Below are 20713 nucleotides of genomic sequence, written 5' to 3' on the forward strand. Positions count from 1 at the left end.
CATCTTAATTTAACTGACTAAGCCACCAAGGTGCCCCAAAGATTTACCATAGTTTTGATCAGTGTTTCTTCTGCTTTTACTTTGTTTCTGACTTATATTTGCTAAAGTCGGAGTGAGCATCCAATTTAAAAGTTTTATTTTTTTTATGTTTGTTTATTTGCAAGAGAGAGACACACACACAGAGACAGAGAGCACAAGCAGGAGAGGGGCAGAGGAAGAAGGAGACAGAGGATACAAGTAGGGGTTTGAACCCACTTCCGTGAGATCATGACCTGAGCCAAAGTCGGACGCTTAACCTACTCAGCCACCCAGGCACACCTAAAAAGTTTTAATATGAAGCAGAAAAGAAGTTCAAGTGTAGATTTTCAGATCAATTGAAAAAGATGAAAAGAAATTAGGGCCTTGATAGATAGAAACCTTTGTCAGAAGCTCACAGTATTTCTAGGGATTTTAATATGTGAGCCAATAATTTCCCTATGTTGCTTAAATAAATTAGAATGGTTTTGTTTGCTGTATTTGAATCCAAAGGTATTCTTACATATTCCATATGAACTCTATTTTTAATCTGAAAATATGTCTGATTTAAACATAAACCAAATTAACTCTGAAATCATCAGGTGGCACTTTGTTGCTGAAAGCTACAGTTTATCAATTTAAGGTCATTCATTAATCAGTGTTTGGCAGAACTGGTATTGATTGACAAGAGAGCACCTTTGTCTCAACATTCCCAGGAGAATTCCAGAGCTTCACCTTCCTGATGACATTACCATAGCTAGGAGATAGGAGTGCTAATTGGCTTGGTCTAGATCACATGATTCACTATTAGAGCCATGAGAGAGGTCACTTTGTTAGGAAATTGGGAATACAATTGGAATACCAGTGGAAATTGGGGACATTGGCATAGGAGAAGAAGGGATATGAGCTCTGAGAAGGCAACCAATAATTTTCCATTCAACATGCTTTATTTCATGAATATCAAAGTTAAAAGATGAAAAAAGTATGAATATTATCTGGGGTATTATATTTTATCAATAAAGGTTAGTGCTTGTGGGAGTTTCAGTCAAAAAATATATCAGTATCACCCTAGTTTTCCCTTCCTTCCACACCATGGCCAAAATAGCTATTATAAAATGCCTTTTTCCCCACTGAATAATGAGTAAAGATCAAACCCATTAGCACAGTATACATGCCTTCAGCAGTTTTACCATAGCCCCACCCTTCAGCCTCAACTCATGCCATCTCTTCTCTTCCTCTCCATGCTCAGTCATTTCAGGCTTCTTATATATATTTTCTCCTGTTCTCATTTCCTGAAAGGCCTTCCTTCCTCACCCACTTCAGGCAGAATTAATTGTGTACCTTGTTCTCCAATAACATTGCATACATTATGCATTCCTTAACACCTATGATTTTTCCTAACACTTATCGTGCATATATGTATATATTCATGCAGTTATGTGAGTAATATTTGTCTTCTCTGCTAGACTACAAGCTCCAGAGTACAGAATTCGGGTCTGATTTATGCTCTCTTGTATCCTTAATGCCCCCACTGGTGACAAGTACTCAATAAATATCTGTTGCTATTGAAGGTTTTTGAAAGTATAAGAGGTAGGGAGACATGATAGTTAAGATTGCTGGCTGTTATGTCAGATTGCCATGAATTCAAGTCTCAGATTCATCACTTACTACCTGGGTGACCTTACACAAGTTTTTAAAATTATCTGTATCTCTGCTCTCTCATCTATCAAATGGAAATAATAGTACTTGTTTTGTAGGGGGGGGTTTAAATAAATTTTTTAATGTTTATTTATGTTTGAGAGAGTGCAAGTGTGTGAAGGACAGAGAGAGAGGGAGACAGAGAATCTGAACAGGCTCCAGGCTCTGAGCTGTAAACACAGAGCTTGATGCAGGACTCAAACTCACAAGCCGTGAGTGAGATCATGACCTGAGCTGTAATTGGATGCTTAACCAACTGAGCCATCCAGGTGCCCCTGTATGGTTGTTTTTAATTGGAAATCAGAAAATATATATACAGTGCTAAAATATTATCCCTACCTTTTGGTAAACACCCAACAGTTAGCTATTATTTTAATTGTGCTTATTGCTGAAGGTTAGAGTCTATGTGACTGTCTCCTTGCTAGACCATCCACTTCTTTAAGACTACAGCCAACATCACTAATGATGCCAGGGCCTGGCCCGAGGCCCAGCATGTCATAATTGTTCAATAAATGCTTATTGAATTCCATTGTTGTCAAATTTGAGGAATGCTATTTAAAATTAAACCATTTGGTAATAGTGACATGTCTTCCCAAGTTCTGATGTTTTTTATTTTTATAATTATTTACATTATAATTTATTTTATAATTGTTAAAATTAATAGATCTCAGTTCTATCATTTATTTCATGCTTACTCTATTCCAGGTGCTAATGGAACATGAATTATCTCATTTAATTTCCATAACATCATAAGAGGTATAGGTTTTTAATTACATAGATGAGCCTCAGAGAGGTTAAAGAATTTGCACCAAATTATGTAGCTGGTAACAGGGAAAAATAGAATTCAAAGCCAGTCTTTCCCCTGTAAACGAATATGTGGTAAAACAAAGTACAGTAAAACCTTGGTTTGCAAGCATAATTTGTTCCAGAAACGTGCTTGTAATCCAAAGCAGCTTGTATATCAAAGCAAACTTCATACGTATTTCTCCATAGGAAATAATGGAAACTCAGATGATTTGTTCCACAACCCAAAGATATTCATATAAGAATGATTATAATACTGTGATATAATACAAAATAATAAAGAAAATACAAAATATGAAGAAAAATAAATTAACCTGAACTTACCTTTGAAAACTTTTGTGGCTGATGTGAGGGAGTAAAGAGAGAGGAGGGTTATTGGGTAGGACAACTTTCACTATCACTAACGGAATCACTGCTATCTATTGGCTCAATGGAATCTTTTTCTTTTCATGCAGCTTTAACAAGGAACCTATCCAATTACATTTGCTTTTGCCTCCTTTTGAAGATTTTGTGGAAATGTGACATTGCATTGCCATTAAACAGATTCATTGCTCGCACTGCTATGGCCTTATTTGGCTGGTGCTTTTCTACAAAATTGTCCACTGTTTCCCACATTTTACACATCTCCCTAATCTCATTTGAAGTGAGAGATTCCTCCATCTTCTTTTCCTCCTCCTCTGCAGACAAGATGCAGACGTAGACTTCTTATTAAATTTTGCAATTTTAGCCACTCGCATACCTCATTCGTACTACTCAATGATTTCCTTCTTAACTTCCACAGTAATCATCTCCTTCTTGCCACTTTCCTTTTCAACCTTTTTCTGCATGGGGGCCAGTATATACACTCGCATGGATGTCAGCTACAGTACAATATTAATAAACTCTTGTCATATACTGTATTTAATGTAACTGGCAATAAGGCAGCAGAAGAAAGGGTCTATGTCTGTAGGCAGCCTGACCTAGAATGAAGCAAAGCATTCCTGAGCTTACTCTTGTATGGAAAAGCAAAGAACTGTCCATAGGTGCTTTGAAGTGACAAAAAATACACTAGCGCCAGTTGTAGGCAACTTCCAACGTTCTGAAAAATCACTGATTTCTGCCAAACACTGTAGCCTGAGACCAACCATCCCAGCATGGGAGATGATCACCCACAGTCCTGCAGTGAGAGAGAGAAGAACCATTGGCTCAGTTGTAATCATATGACATTCGGTATCACATTATACTCATATTGCAAGACATCGCTCATTTATCAAGTTAAAATTTATTAGAAGTGTTTACTCATCTTGCAGAACACTTGCAGAACAAGTTACAGTCCAAGGTTTTATTGTATTCACTTACAATAATAGAAAAGTTTTTTAACCTGTTGAGGATATGCATTTTACTAAACCCAAATAGTTAGTTATGAGTCATAGCTTTGTCACATTGAGCAGTGCTCTAACAAAGGACACTTCCAGCAAAATGAAAGAGACCTCATTGACTCCAGGGCAAATAGTTTCCAAGTGGCTTAGTGGATGAGGCTTCATTAGTTTCAGAGTTTGGCAAAGAGTGCAAAACATTCCATCAGCTTTCCTTGTTTATAGTAAGGACAACATTAAAAAAAAAAGGATTATAAACAGCATTTTTTTATCCCTTTAAATCATTTTTTGGCAGTCATGCACACAACACAGAATGATAAATACATGCAAATGCAAATGTACTGTTCTGCTTACCATAACAGCACCTTCAGAAAGACTTTTTTTTTTTTAATTTTTATTTATTTATTTTGAGAGAGAGAGAGAGAGAGAGAGAGAGAGAGAGAGAGAATGCACTCACAAGCACTGGAGGGTCAAAGAGAAAGGTGGGGAGAGAATCCCAAGTAGCACAGAGCCCAACTCAGGGCTCTATCTCACAAACCATGAGATCATAACCTGAGCCAATATCAACAGTCAGATGTTTAACCAACCAAGCCACTCAGGCACCCCTAGAAAGAGCGTTAAATGCAGTATTCCTTCACTGGTGTTGATGTGTGAGTTGATTTTACCCCTTATAGAAAATGTTTCTTCACTTATGGATTTATCACAGCTATGAACTAGATATCACTAGATAATAATGGTAGTTACTATTCACAATCATAGGAGAAAGAAAGATTTCTAGTTTTCCAAAGGAAGCAACCCAACTCTTGTGGAATAGTATGAGGAGTTCTTAGAGCATAGAATTGTGCACATACTTATCTTTTCCAGGGGGGGTTAACTTTTATTTTTTGGAGAAACATAGACTTCATCTCCTCTCCCACATTTACGCTTAGAAGAAGATAGTATTTTCAAGAACCCATGAATGACATTACTTTTTTTTAACTTGTTTTATTTTTTATTTTTTTTTAAATTTACATCCAAATTAGTTAGCATATAGTGCAATAATGATTTCAGGAGTAGATTCCATAGCGCCCCTAACCCTATTAGGGTTCCTCCCACAACCCCTCCAGTAACCCTCAGTTTGTTCTCCATATTTATGAGTCTCTTCTGTTTTGTCCCCCTCCCTGCTTCTATATTATTTTTGCTTCCCTTCCCTTATGTTAATGTTTTGTCTCTTAAAGTCCTCATATGAGTGAAGTCATATGATTTTTGTCTTTCTCTGACTAATTTCACTTAGCATAATACCCTCCAGTTCCATCCACATAGTTGCAAATGGCAAGATTTCATGAATGACATTATTATAAAAGATGCTTTGATGAACTCATTTGATGAGTGCTCAGTAAACAGAGTGTAATTACTTTTTGAAAATACTATTTTGTTCCATTTAAATGTAAAGAACTTGCATAGAAAACCTGATTACAGTTTTGTAATATATAATTTATAAGTAAATCTGTCTGCGGTATCAGCTATATGTTTGGGGTGAAGGGGAGAAGAAAAACCAATGAAGTAATTTATAAATTTGTTTTCATAAGGAAAATATATTGAACATCCACTAATCAGCTCTTATATGTCAAAGACTTAAGCAGGGGAAACAACAATGAGAAAGACATAAACTTGGAGATCACTCAATCTAATGAGGCCAATAGCATGTAAACAAGCAATTACAACACAAGAATAAAGAGATCTACTATCTTAAAACCTCAGCCTTTTGGGGCGCCTGGGTGGCGCAGTCGGTTAAGCATCCGACTTCAGCCAGGTCACGATCTCGCGGTCCGTGAGTTCGAGCCCCGTGTCAGGCTCTGGGCTGATGGCTCGGAGCCTGGAGCCTGTTTCCGATTCTGTGTCTCCCTCTCTCTCTGCCCCTCCCCCGTTCATGCTCTGTCTCTCTCTGTCCCAAAAATAAATAAAAATCGTTGAAAAAATTAAAAAAAACAAAAACAAAAAAACCTCAGCCTTCTCCCAAACCAACACTCTGCTTACTCCTTATCTACCCTACCTGCTGAACAGAGCTGGAGAAGCTAGAATATCAAGCTAACATCTTTATATATATATATATATATATATATATATATGTATATATATATATATATATATATATATATACACACATATATATATATACACACACACACACACACACATGTATATATACATACAAAAAAATACAAATATATATACAAATTATATAAATACAAATAATATATATAATTTATGAACTATATATATACTTATAAGTATATATTATATATATATATATATATATATTCTGAAATCACTGTCTCAAAAAGATATCTGTACCTAGTACAAATAATCAGTGAAATGATTACCATAAGTTTAGTTAATATCCATCATTATACAAAGTTACTAATTTTTTAAAATTTCTTATAAGAATTCTTAAGATCTGCTATCTTAACAATTTTTTAATGTATACCAATGTTGTTGACTATAGTCACCATGCTGTACATTACATCCCCAGGACTTATTTATCATATACCGGGAAGTTTGTGTCTTTTGATCACCTTTATCCATTTTGCCCACCCCCCAGCCCACCATCTCTGGCAACTACCAATCTAGCCTTTGTATCCGTGACTTTATTTATTTATTTATTTTAGATTCTGCATTTTAGTGAGATGATATAGTACTTCGTCTGACTTATTTCACTTAGCATAATGCCCTAAACGTCCATCTGCTTTGGTTCAAATGGAAGGATTTCCCTTTTCTTATGGCTGAGTAATATTCCATTATGTATGTATACTACGTTACCCATTTATCTTTTGGTGGACACTTAGGTTCCATGTCTTGACTGATGTAAATAATACTGAAGTAAGTATGGGGGTACTGATATCTTTTCAGGTTAGTGATTTTGTTTCCTTCATATAAATACCCAGAAATGGAATTTCTGGGTTACATGGTAGTTTTGTTTTTAAGTTTTGAAGGAACCTCTACTATTTTTCATACTTCCTTTGCCAATTTAAATAGCCACCAATAGTGCACAAGTGTCCCCTTCTCTCCACATACTCGTCAATCCATATTATTTCTTGTGTTTTTATGTTAGCCATTCTGATAGATGTAAAGCAATATCTCATTGTGATTTTAATTGGCATTTCCATGATGTTTAGAGTTGCTGAGCATCTTTTCATGTACCTCCTGGCCACCTATGTCTTTGGGAAAATGTCTATATGGATTCTTTGCCCATTTTATAATAAAATATTTTTTTGCTGTTGAATTTTTTATATATTTTGCATATTAACCCCTTAACAGATACATGATTTGCAAATATTTCCTCCCATTTAGCATATTGCTCTTTGTTTTGTTCTTTTTATTTGCTGTGTAGGAGCTTCTCAGTTTGAAATAGTCCTACTTGTTCATTTTTGGTTTTGCTGCCTTTGCTGTTGGTATCAAATCCAGTAAATCATTGTCAAGACTGATATCAAGGAGCTTACCACCATTGTTTTTTTCTAGGAGTTCAGTGGCTTTAGGTATTACATTTAAGTCTTTAATCTGTCTTAAGTTCATTTTGGGGTATAGTATAATAGTTTAGTTTTGTTCTTTTGCATGTAGCTGTCCAGTTTTCCCAACACCATTTACTGAGATTGCCCTTTCCCTGTTGTATATTTTTGGCTCCTCTGTCGTAAATTAGTTGGCCGTATATGTGTGTGTTTATTTCTGGGCTCTCTATTCTGCCCCATCCATCTCTGTGTCTATTTTTATACCATTATCATACTGTTTTGTTTACTATAGCTTTGTAATATAGTTTGAGATTAGGAAATGTGATGCCTCCAGATTTTTTCTTTCTCCAGATTGCTTTGGTTATTTTGGGGATTTTATACTTCTATACATATTTTAGGATTATTTGTTCTATTTCTGTGAAAAATGCCATTGAAATTTTGGCAAGGATTGTACAGAATCTGTAGATTGCTTTGCAGGGTAGCATGGACATATTAACAGTGTTGATTCTTCCAATCCATGAGGATGGAATATCTTTCCATTTATTCGTGTCATCTTCGATTTCTTTCATCAGTGTCTTACAGTGTTCAGTGTACAAATCTTTCAACTGCTTAGTTAAGTTTATTCTAGGTATTTAAATCTTTTTGATGCAACTGTTAAGAGGATTAGTTTCTCTTTCTGGTGGTTCATTATTAGTATATAGAAATGCAACTGATTTTTGTATATTGATTTTATATTCTACAACTTAACTGAGTTTATTAATTATAACACTTTTTGGTCTAGTCTTAGAGCTCTCTGTATACAAGATTATGTCCTCTGCAAAGAGACAGTTTTACTACTTCTTGTCTGATTTGGATGCTTTTTATTTCTTTTTCTTGCTTAATTGCTCTAGATAGGACTTCCAGCACTATGCTGAATAAAAGTGGCAAGAGTGGGCATCCTTGTTTTGTTACTGATCTTAAAGGAAAAGCTTTTAGCTTTTCATGTTGACTATGATGTTAAGTTGTGGGCCTGTCATATATAGCTTTTATTATGTTCAGGTATGTTCTCTCAATACCCATTTTTTTAGAGTTTTTGTCATGAATCTATGTTGTATTTCCTCAAATGCTTTTTTTCTTCACCTATTGAGATGATCATATGATTTTTATCTTTCATTTTGTTAATATGATGTATCACATTGATTTGCTGATGTTGGACCATTAAGCATACCTGGAATAAATCCCAGTTAATCATGGTGTGTGATCTTTTTAATTAGTATTGAATTCAGGCTGCTAATATTTTGTTAAGAATTTTTTGCATCTGGAATATTGTCTTAGAATTTTCTTGTAGTATCTGGTTTTGATATCAGGACTTTTTGGACTTGTAAAATGAGTTTGGAAGTGTTCCCTAGTCATCTTTTTATGGGGAAAGGATTGGTATTAATTACTCTTTAAACATTGGTAGAATTTCCCTGTGAGGCTGTCTGCTCCTAGACTTTTGTTTATTGGAGGATTTTGATTACTGAGTTAATCATTACTCCTTATTAGTAATTGGTATGTTCAGATTTTCTATTTCTTTTTTTTTTTTCATGTTTAATTTTGAGACAGAGACAGACAGAACACAAGTAAGAGAGGGGCTGAGAGAGAGAGAGAGAGAGGGAGACACAGAATCTGAAGCAGACTCCAAGCTCTGAGCTGTCAGCACAGAGCCTGATGCGGGGCTCGAACTCACAAGCCGTGAGTGAGATCATGACCTGAGCTAAAGTTGGACACTCAACTGGCACCCCCAGATTTTCTATTTCTTCATGATTCAGTTTTAGTGGATTGAATATTTTTAGGTTGTCTAATTTGTTTGGCAGGTAATTATTCTTTGTAGTTTCTTCCAATCCTTTGTATTTCAGTTGTCTCCTTTCATTTCTAATTTTGTTTGAGTCCTCTTTTTTTCTTTGAGTCTAGCTAAGAGCTGTCTATTTTGTTTATCTTTTCAAAATGCTAGCTCTTAGTTTCAATGATCTTTTCTATTATCTTTTTAGTCTCTGTTTCATTTATTTCTTCCCTGATCTTTGTCATTTTCTTCCTTCTACTACAGGTTTGAGGTCTCACTTTAAGTATATGACTACCAACTTCAACTCAGCCCTCATGTTGCTTGCCTGCCATTCTCCCCTATCCTTCCACTCTTCCTCTCTTTCAAACTGCTTTATACTTATTCCTTGGTCTTCATATTCCAGCTTTTGCCTCTTCGCCCTTCTGTCTCAGATGATGACCTTACTTTCTATTTCCCTGAGAACATGAAGAGAGAATATTCACCTGTTCCCACCCTCACATGCACCCTGTACCTGCCCCCACGCCATGTTCTCTCCTTTCTTCTAGACACAGGAGGTGTGCTGTACTTGCTGTGCCCAACATCAGCCCCTCCACTGTGAACCTAGTCCCATACTGCACCCACCCCAGCACTCTGCTCCCTGAACCCTCTCCCCCCCTCCTATCCCCTGTAGGTCATCAGGTTTTTGTCTACTGAATCATTCCCATTAGCATAGAAATATGCTATAGTGTTTCCTGCCTTATTAAAAAAAATGAAACAACAAAACAAAAAACCTCTCCCTTGACTCCACAGCCCCTTTTAGCAATCACTCATTTCCTTACAACAAAACTCCTCAGAAGAACCATATAAGCTTGCTGTTTTCACTTCCTCTTCTGCATTCTCCCTGGACCCACTCTAATCAATCCCACTACGTGAGTGAAGCAGCTCTTGTCAAGTGACGACACACTGCCAGATTCAGGGGTCAATTCTCAGTTTTCATCCTCTTCACCCTGTCAGCAGCATTTGACACACTTGATCACACCGTCTTTCTTTTTTAAATAACAGTGTTACTGAGATATAATTTATGTACATAAAATTCACTTTTAAAATTAGAATTCAGTGATTTTTAGTATATTTACAAAATTGTGCAACTGTCTACACTGTTTAATTCCAGAACACCTTCATCCAAAGCAAACCCCATACCCATATGCAGTCACTTCCCATTGCTCAGTCCCTGGAAGTCACTGAGCCGCTCTCAGTCTCTGTAGATCTGTGTGTTCTAAACATTTCATATAAATGGAAAAATACACTATGTGTCTTTTTATGTTTTCCTTCTTTCACTTAGCGTAATATTTTTGAGATTCATCTATGTTATAATATGCATCAGCACTACATTCCTTTTTATGGTTGAATAGTATTCCATTGTACAGATAGGCACATTTTGCTTACCCAGACATCAGTAGATGGACATATGAGTTGTTTCCACTTTTTGGCTATAACAGTTAATGCTGCTATAAACATTCATGTACAAGTCTTTATGTAGATACATGTTTTGGAATTGCTTTATAACATGGTAACTGTATTTATTCCTTCCCTGTTGAATCCCTTTACCCTTGCCTTTCAGGATATTCTCTTAGTTTTCCTTCTACCTCACTGTTCACTCCTCAGTCTCTCTGGGTCTTCTTTCTCCAACCCTGGCATGCTCTGGATATCAGTTCTTGGTCTGATCTCTTCCCTTCTCTATTTAGATTCACTCCCTAGACGATCATTTCTAATTACTTAGTTTTTAAATATCATCCATATATATAGATGGCTCCTAAACTTGTATTTTCAGTCCAAGTTTCTCAATTCCAACTACTATATCCAGCGGTCTCCAACTCTCTGTTAGGTGCATGCATGTCAAAAGTTATTAAAGTTTTTAGCACATCCAAGGCTATAAACTCCTGATTTACCCACCAAAATCTATACTCCCTGCTATCTTTCCTAACTCCCTGATGGCAGTTTCATCATCCTTGACTCTTGCCTGCCTCACATCCAGTGCTTCAACAAATCCTGTTGATTCCACATTCAGGTTATATCCAGAATCTAATAATGCCTTCTAACCGGCTCCTGGATTCAAGCCATAAGCATCTCGGCTACTTCCTAGTTGGTATCCTTGTATTACTCTGCCCCTTCTACAAGTCTCTTCTCAATGCAATAGTAATGACCCTGTTAAAATGAAAGTCAGACACGTTACTTTTCTGTTCAACATCTTCCAAAAAGTTTCTGTTGGCACAAGGTAAAAACCAAAGTCTTGAAAATACCTATGGGTGTACATGATCTGGGCCCTCTGCTACATCACTGGCCTCATCTCTTGCCACTCTTCTGATTCATTCAGCTCCAGCCACAGTGACCTCCTTACTGTCCCTCAGACTTGGGAATCATGCTTCCTTCTCAGGACCTTTGCCCTGCTCTTTTCTCTATCTGGAGTGTTCCTCCCCAAACATCCCTTTCAGACATGTCTGTCTGTCTGTCTGTCTGTCTGTCTGTCTGTCTGTATTTATTTATTTATTTATTTATTTATTTATTTATTTATTTTATTTATTTATTTTGAGGTCTGTGTTCAAGACTGCCAGTGGCCTCCCCAAAACCTATTCTCCCTCCCTCCCTTGGCTTTATACACTGAATTACATCTATAAGACTACTTTCTCTAACTTCCCAGGCAGCTGTGTGTCACCATGTGACTAAATTTTGACCCAATAAAAGTAAGCAGTTATATTTCCCTTTAAGGTGAGCCATGCCCTTCCTTAGCCCTCCCTCCATCCCACCAGGTTTGTAACACAAACCCATGAGGGTTTTTACCCTCATAGAATTTATATCTGGGTAGGAGGAAAAGACAAGTAAATAAGCAAAAGTAAATATACAGTGTGTCAGATGGTATTATGTGCATTGGAGATAAATAAAGCAAGGCCAAGGAAGTGGGGAGTAGTGCATAAGGGAGAATTCTGCTATTTATTAAATTGTGTCTGGGGCGCCTGGGTGGCTCAGTCGGTTAAGCGTCTGACTTCAGCCAGGTCACAATCTCGCGGTCCGTGAGTTCGAGCCCCGCGTCGGGCTCTGGGCTGAAGGCTCGGAGCCTGGAGCCTGTTTCCGATTCTGTGTCTCCCTCTCTCTCTGCCCCTCCCCCGTTCATGCTCTGTCTCTCTCTGTCCCAAAAATAAATAAACGTTGAAAAAAAAAAATTTTTTTTTTAAATTGTGTCAAAGAAGGCGTTACTGATAAAGTAGTATTTGACCAAAATCTTGTATCAGTTTGGATTAGGTTCGCTTGCATATAAATAAACCCCGAACAACATTGACTTAAACAAGATAGAAGTGCGTTTTTCTCAAATAAACAAAACCTATGTGTCAGGCTGGCACCAATAATGAGACTGTACCAGGTAGCTTACAACCTCACACAATGGCAGCATGCTCCTGGCCCAAGGTGTTGCCATCTGGGCCACAGAAGGTATGTTGCCTCCTTGGATTACCACTAACCAGCTAGTTTGCCCCGAATTTTACACTTTATCACTTTATTTCTCACTGTCACTTTGGTCAGGAGAAAGGGCTTTTAATAGCCAGTTTTCCTTCATCTGTACAACCTTGGGCAGCTCATTTCAGTTCTCTGGACCCCTGGACTTCATTTTTGAGAGAGAGTGAATGAGCAGGGGAGGGGCAGAGAGAGAGGGAGAGAGAGAGAATCCCAAGCAAGCCCTGTGCTTTCAGCACAGAGCCGGATAAGGGGCTGAAACTCACGAACTGTGAGATCATGATCTGAGTCAGACACTTAACCAACTGAGACACCCAGGCACCCCTAGACTTTATTTTTGAAATAAAGGAGTTGGAGTAGACCTCTCTTCAATTCAAAACCTGAGTGGTTCTAAAATCAACATCTGATTTGTTAATTTTCCACCTAATTTTTCTGGTATAAATGTGGAACTTACATGACCAGCTATAATCAAACAATTCAGTTATATAATGTTTATTTTATTTTTTTACCTCAACACTTATTTTCAAAACCTCAAAGAGAAATTATTTGCTTCTTGGCAAATTTTAAAACTTTGAATCAGGGGCGCCTGGGTGGCGCAGTCGGTTGGGCGTCCAACTTCAGCCAGGTCACGATCTCGCGGTCCGTGAGTTCGAGCCCCGCATCGGGCTCTGGGCTGATGGCTCAGAGCCTGGAGCCTGTTTCCGATTCTGTGTCTCCTTCTCTCTCTGCCCCTCCCCCGTTCATGCTCTGTCTCTCTCTGTCCCAAAAATAAATAAACGTTGAAAAAAAAAAATTTAAAAAAAAAAAAAAAAAAAAAAAAAAAACTTTGAATCAGCAGCAGCACATATTATTCTAAGGTGTTTGTTTCTAATTCACCTGCCCAGGATCTGTCTCAGAGATATCCCTTCAGACTGAGAAATGGGGTGGTAGGATAAATTAAGGCAGGTGTACTTTTTAAATCTCCAAAGGATATTGTGATGTGCCCCACTGGGTCAGAACCACTTTTTCACAGCATTCCTTTCAGTGTTGGTAGCATCCTTTTGGAATAAGCTTCCAGAGAACATCCTATTTTAAGACTCCTTCACCCTGTATAATTCTGTCCTCTACATTAGCAAGAACTTGAGGTCAAAAGATTGTATTTGGGATGAGATGATAAACATTCTCATTGATTGATCATTGATTTTGATAATTAGAAATAAGTGATCAAAAATTTTAAAGCAAATTTTTATTTTACTAATAGAAGGAAAATTTTTGAAAGTCTTCTATGTAAATGCCTAAACTGCTCACTTTACAATTACTTTCTGTGTGAATTTTTTCCCTGGTAAAAGACCTGAAGTCAGGGACATGAATGAATAACTTTGTAAAATAGCAGTTGGAACTGTGTTGATGTGAATAAGCCTCAGCTTACTGCCATGTACAGATTGATCCGTGAGCAGATTCTAAAAGGTGAGACTTCCTTGAGCCTATGTCCCAGGTCAGACGGCTCTACTGTGGGATCGCTTATGCTGAGTAAATGTAGCTTCCTGCCCCTTCTTCCCATTTCTGTACCATAGCCATTTTAAAAATTAACTTGTAAGATTTGAAACAATATAAATGAAATTTCTAAAATAAGAGCAATGCTTACACAGGAGAATGAATTTACTTTATCGTATCAACGGATAATCTGTTAATATTTCAGTGTTTCTGAGAGGAAGGTAGATGATGTTTAGTTTGGTCATTCATTTGTTCTTTTATTACACAAATATATAGTGGTTGCCTACTATTTGCCAGGTGCTGTTCTAGGAGCCAAGGCTACAGCAGTTAGCAAAACAAACAAAAATCTCTGCTGTGAGGCACCTACCTTTGCAGAGGGGAAAGGAGATGAAAAGAGAACAGTTAAGTGCTGAGGGTTCCTTACTTGATTGGTACACACTCTGAACCTGTAATTGATCTATCTGATCTTTTTCAAGATAAACTATTTTTTTAATTGTGAAATTTTTGTCTTTGTACACAATTTTTCTAACAAAGTTAAAGTGATTTTATTCTAAAGCACAGACTAAAACTTAGATCAAGATGAGATTTTAATTAGTTATAACTTTAACACTGACCCACTTTTACAAAAAAAGGGAGGGAGGGAGGGAGGGAGGGAGGAAGGAAGGAAGGAAGGAAGGAAGGAAGGAAGGGAAAAGTATGTACAAGAAACTCCCCAAAATTCCCTAAAGCATGTTAATAGCTTTCTCAGAAAAAAGCCTGGGCCATCAATTAGCACTGTCGCTGGCACATAATAGATTGATCAGATTATCAGAAGAACTGCAGCTGTTTAGTAAAAAAAACAAAAAAACAAAAAACAAAAAAAAAAACCTCACTTTTGAAAAGCAAACTTAGATATTTTTAATTAAAAACAAAGGCGTTTTTCAGATTTAGAGGACTTTTTTTAACCTTTTTTACCCTAGAAATGTCTTTTTAAAAAAATCGGAGTTTAACATCTCTTTTCTAGTGCTCCGTTATTTCACCATTTCTTCTTATGAAGATTATGACTTGAATGAGCATGAAGTTTGGCAAGAGGCTATGCCCTCTTCCATACAAGCAGAGGGAAAAAACAGTCAAGGAGATGAGACAGTCTAATAGTCTTTATTTAGAACATCTAAATGTTAAAAATTAACTTTTCAGACTCCTTCTGTCACAACTTCCTTCATTATTTGAGCCTTGATTGTGATTTTCTGCCCTGTTCTAAACAGAGCTCAAAGTATCTGAGGATGAAAAGAGTTTTTCTAATTTCAAAATTCAAGCCCAGCAACTGACCAGGACTTAGGGTGACTCCTAAGACCAAAATATTATTTTTTTATCCTTGAACTTCAAAAAACTTAAAACTACTTTGATAGCATTCTAAATTGTTGTTATAAATTGTCCTGCACTTGAGGAGGGGAGCTGAGATGGTGGCATAGTAGGAGGACTGTAGGCTCATCTTGTCTCTCAAACACAGCTAGATAACTATCAAATCATTCAGAAGACCCGTAAATTTTCCTGCACTTGATTCATATGCACATTACTTCGCTGGGAAGAAACCCATAATAAGCAATGAACTCACTCCACCTACACAAAGGAAAGGGAGATTTGGATTTTAGAGACTGCTCCCTGTCTAGTCAACTGAGCCTTTCCTCCTGACTCACCTGCCATCCCTTTGTTTCAGTCCGGTAGGACACACAACTCTTACCCTGCAGTTGCCTGGGGGACGGAGGGCCTGTACTTATGACTTACAATTGTGGCCTCACAGTGATAGATTCATATGGATAAATATTAAATTGAGGCACATGATTTTTTAATGTTGTTAGTCACATCAATGTATAAAGGTAGATCAGAGCCTAGTTTCACAGATGTTTTTCTGGTTCTGGATTTCCTGTTCGATTTTTAAAGATGAGACCATGTTAAAATATTGGCAGTGTTGACTGTGACAAAATTTGTTTTTTGGCCTTTGAAATTTATTTGTGTATGTTTTAAGTATGGTGATGATCTGAGTTTTATTGGAGGTATATACCTATATGCATTTTTATTTGCTCAATGGGCTCACACTGTATTATATATCATAACACAATTTCACAGTCTCATTAAAAACTTTAGAGATATTTTAATGGCTTGAGATATCCTTCAAAATATAGATGTGCTATAATTGCCTATGATAGTAATTTGACTTTGTAAACTGCTTACATTTTTGGCCCATTATAAATAAAAAAATATGAATACATTTTCTGTATAGTTTTGTCCTCATAACTGACTTTTTCTCCTAAGATTATACGCTAGAACAGTTCAGTAGATGCCAGAGAGATAAATTTAAAGAGAGTTTTAACTACTAATGCCAAAAAAAGGGAAGAAAATGGTTTGCGTTATGGACTGTAACGTGACTTTCATCCAAAAGTGTCTTTTCTTCTTGCAATTCTAATGTTTAACATGTAACCAGATATAGAAAGTAATGGTAAGCACGAGTACTGAGGCCTGATTCCCTGGGTTGTAACTGTAGTTCTGCCACTTACTCAATAGAACAAGTAATTCAAACTCTTAATGCCTCAGTTTCCTCATTTGTGAGATGGTAATAATAGTCCCTGCCTCTTTGGGTTGTCATGACAATTAAATAGATTAATTGATATAAATCTCATGGAACCATGCCTAACACAGAGTAACACTACATCTTTACAACTAATAGCAGCAACATTCAGGAGAATATTTCCTAATTTTACTTTATCAAAGGTTATTCTTTTGTTTCTAGCCCCATGGCATCTCAAAATCTAAAGCAGCTTGAATTACTTGTGTTAGACTATTCCATACCTGCAAATACATGCATGGAATGTGCTCTTTTTACAGTCTCTGGAATTGTTAGTATTTCAGTTATACACATCAATCACACAACAAGTGCCTAGATCCTTATCTCAAACAGTCAATGGCAGAATTCTTCTGAGCAAAGTGTTTTTCATAAATGGTTTGGGGGCTTTTATAGTTTTCACCTTCAAGTACAGTATCATGAAGCAATCACTAAAAAAAAACGAAGCCAAGTCTGCTGTGACTTAATGGATATCTCCAGTGGAAAGGAAAAGCTTTGTCACCTCAGTATTCCAGATGGTTGGCAGTTTTCCAACTGCAGCCACATATTATGAGGGAGACTGCAGGTGGATCTCTCGAAACACATGAACTCCATTTATCATAGTCAGGCTTTTAGCCCTATTTGGAGTCCCTGCCCCACAGAGCTTGACTGAACCTCACAGAATCAATATCACCCATGACTAGACAAGGCAGGCCTAGATGACCTAGCTGGCCCATTTTTGCTAAACCTATAGCCGACCTGGGCCCATTACATCTTGGCAATGGCAAAAAAAGGGAGGGTGGAGCCAGAAGAAAAGGATAGAAAAAGAGGAGCTGGGTCAATACAGGTTTCTTCTTACCATACCCCTGAATCAGAGTTTCTCAGCTTTAGCCCTACTGACATTTTGGATCAGATAACTCTTTTTTGTGACAGGCTGTCCTGTGCATTGTAAGATGCTTCATCACATTCCTGGTCTTTACCCACTAGACTCTGGTAGCACACCCACTCACCGCCATCATGACAACCAGTAATGTCTCCGGACAAAACTGGCTGCTGGAGAGAACAACTGCTTTAAGGCTACACTGTAATAAGATGTCTCCTTGTATCCTTTGCCTTGGATAACTGGGGTCTTCCTCCTCCTCCGAGAGTTCTATGATGAAAGGAGCCTGAATACCACCTTAAAGTGTAAACGTTACACAATCTGAGGTGGACACTCAGAGCATAAAAATAAAACTATCTCTTCTACCTACCTTATAAGGCCAAGGCTCAAATCACGTGCTTCTAAAAAGCTAAATTCCAGCTAAGGCAAAGACAGTGATCTCTTTCCTTTTCTCAAAGTTAATACATTTGTACTAAAATTAATGACAAAGGTAGAGCAGCCAATTTTAAATTTTTGTCTATTTTTCCTACAGTAATCATATCTGTAATGAAATGTGTAGTTTTGAAGGTACATCTTCATGATGGTATCATTTATCTCCTTTAAAAACATGCATTCCTTTTAAAATGTGTGTGTATATATTTATATTTATATAGTGTATATATATATTTATATAGTTTATATGTATAGTGTATATTTAGTGTATATATATAGTGTATATATATATATAGTGTATATATATATATATTTATATAGTGTATATATATAGTGTGTGTATATGTGTGTGTGTGTACATATGTGTGTGTGTGTGTGTGTGTGTGTGTGTGTGTATATAAACTCTATAGTTCTAATGGTCTCAGAGTTACTGAGCTACCTTTTTCTAACAATTTTGTTCTCTCATAGGCTTCATGTGGTGTTTTCATGTCCTTGTGCATAAGCTCAGCTCTTTGGACTACTTTAGTATATATTAATAAATTTATACTTTAAAGTTCATGGCTAATGACAATCCTGTTGTATTTTAAAAAAATTTTTTAATGTTTATTTTTGAGACACACACACACACACACACACACACACACACACACACACACACCCCCAAGCATGAGTGGGGGAGGGGCAGAGACCGAGGGAGACACAGAATCCAAAGCAGGCTCCGGGCTCTGACCTGTCAGCACAGAGCCCGAGGTGGAGCTCCAACTCATGAGCCATGAGATCATGACCTGAGCCGAAGTCAGATGCTTAATGGACTGAGCCACCCAGGCGCCCCTCTATTTTATTTTTATAGAGATTAAATCATCACAGAATAATACTTTGAAAAATGTACCTGATATAGTTTATGGTATCTGAGTCTTAAGTGATCTGTGTTATGTAGTCTATTTTAATGTAAACTGACCAAGTGGAATCAGCTACATGTTACCTTTCTACCTTAGAATATTTCTCCTTTACATAAACTATTGAATCAACTTTAGAACCCCCAAATTATCACTGAACTTAAAATGCTATGTCCTTATTTTAACACCATAAAATGTTGCCAAACAACTGTTCTTATATTTGTTTTAATATTGAGAGAATTAAGTCTGGGTATGAGATTTTTTAGCTAACTAGTTTGAAATCTTACTGCTTTTTCAGTGTATTTATTTTTCCTGTCTACTCATATGAAAAATAGCTACATACAAAAGAGCCCCTTTTATGAAATATATAATAGCATATATTTGTACTTTTAATATGTTCTCTTGCTGTTTACCTAAATATTTCTTTCATAAGTAATCTTGGCAAATATCTCAGTGAACTATAGTTTATAATTTTAAAAAATTCACTTTCCCTTGATTTTCATGAACTTTTGTGAACACTCTACAGAGAAATGTAATGGAACAATTCATTGGTAATTGTCAGATTTGGGCAAGTTTTACTTAACAATATTAATAAGTTGTTAATATTAAATTAATTTAAATTAATATTAAAATTAATATTTTGAGTATTTACTTTGCTCTGTGGTAAATGTAACTATTTGCTAAATTATTTTCATGTGTTATTTTTGTAATTCTCATAGAGGTATGAATTTATTAAATATTGATGTTTATAACTGTTCCCATATTACTTTTTTTAATTGCCTGTTACCCTAGTTTCTTGGTCAGTCAGTGTCTTTGGAATATCTTACAGTTGAAAAGTGTGTTGTTGGAGCACCCGGGTGGCTCACTGGGTTAAACATCTCACTCTTGGTTTTGGCTCAGGTCATGATCTCATGGTTCATGGGTTTGAGCCTCATGTTGGACTCTGTTCTGATACTGCAACGCCTGCTTGGGATTCTGTCTCTCTTCCCCTCTCTCTGCCCCTCCCCTGCTCATGCACTCTCTCGAAATAAATAAACTTAAAAAAGAAAGAAAGAAAAGAAAAAATATCTTCTAAAAAAAGTGTGTTGTCTGACAATAAGTATTAATGGGTTCAAAACTTAACTAGACTCAATGGCTAAAATGTTAAAAATAATAATATAAATAAGAGGAGGAAAAGGACACGGTAGAGGAGGAGAAAGGGGAAGAGAATGAGACTATAATCTCTGTGTCCAGACATCTGGCTGAGGCCATATAACTTAGAAATATAAAACAACTATCAGGTGACATGAGATCAAGCATGGATTTTGTGGCAGTGTATTACAGGAATTCAAAGTTGGGAAAGGTCATTAAGACCTGAGCTTAGTTAGAGACGCTCTGTGGGAAGTGAATTCTTAATTTTTTTTTTAATCTTTCTACTTATTTTTGAGAGAGAGACAGAGTTTGAGTAGGGGAGGAGCAGAGAGAGAGGGAGACCCAGAATCCAAAGCAGGTTCCAGTCTCTGAGATGTCAGCACTGAGCCCGACGCAGGGCCCGAACCTATGAACCGTGAGATCATGACCTGAGCCAAAGTCAGACGCTCAACCGACCGAGCCACCCAGGCACCCCGGGAAGTGGATTCTTCTCTCAGCCTCAAAGGAAGTTAAGATTTGGTTTGGTCTTAGACAATTGGTGAGTGGCCAGTGATGAATAGATGACATTCCAGTTGAAGGACAAGTATAAGAAAAGTCCAGGAGATGAGAAAGAGCTTCCAGTGTAAAAAATACAATTGACCTGAGGGTGTGAATTTTTCCTGAAACTCTCACATGATTTTTA

At 36.9% G+C, this 20713-nt stretch overlaps 1 protein-coding gene across 8 annotated transcripts in view; it reads left to right on the plus strand.

Moving 5' to 3' along the window:
• Positions 1-20713, plus strand: part of FAM13A (family with sequence similarity 13 member A) — a 347254-nt gene that overhangs the window by 180364 nt on the left and 146177 nt on the right. The gene's annotated exons all lie outside the window — the stretch shown is intronic.

This window comes from Felis catus, chromosome B1 (genome assembly GCF_018350175.1).
Source record: "Felis catus isolate Fca126 chromosome B1, F.catus_Fca126_mat1.0, whole genome shotgun sequence".
Classification (NCBI taxonomy): domain Eukaryota; kingdom Metazoa; phylum Chordata; class Mammalia; order Carnivora; family Felidae; genus Felis; species Felis catus.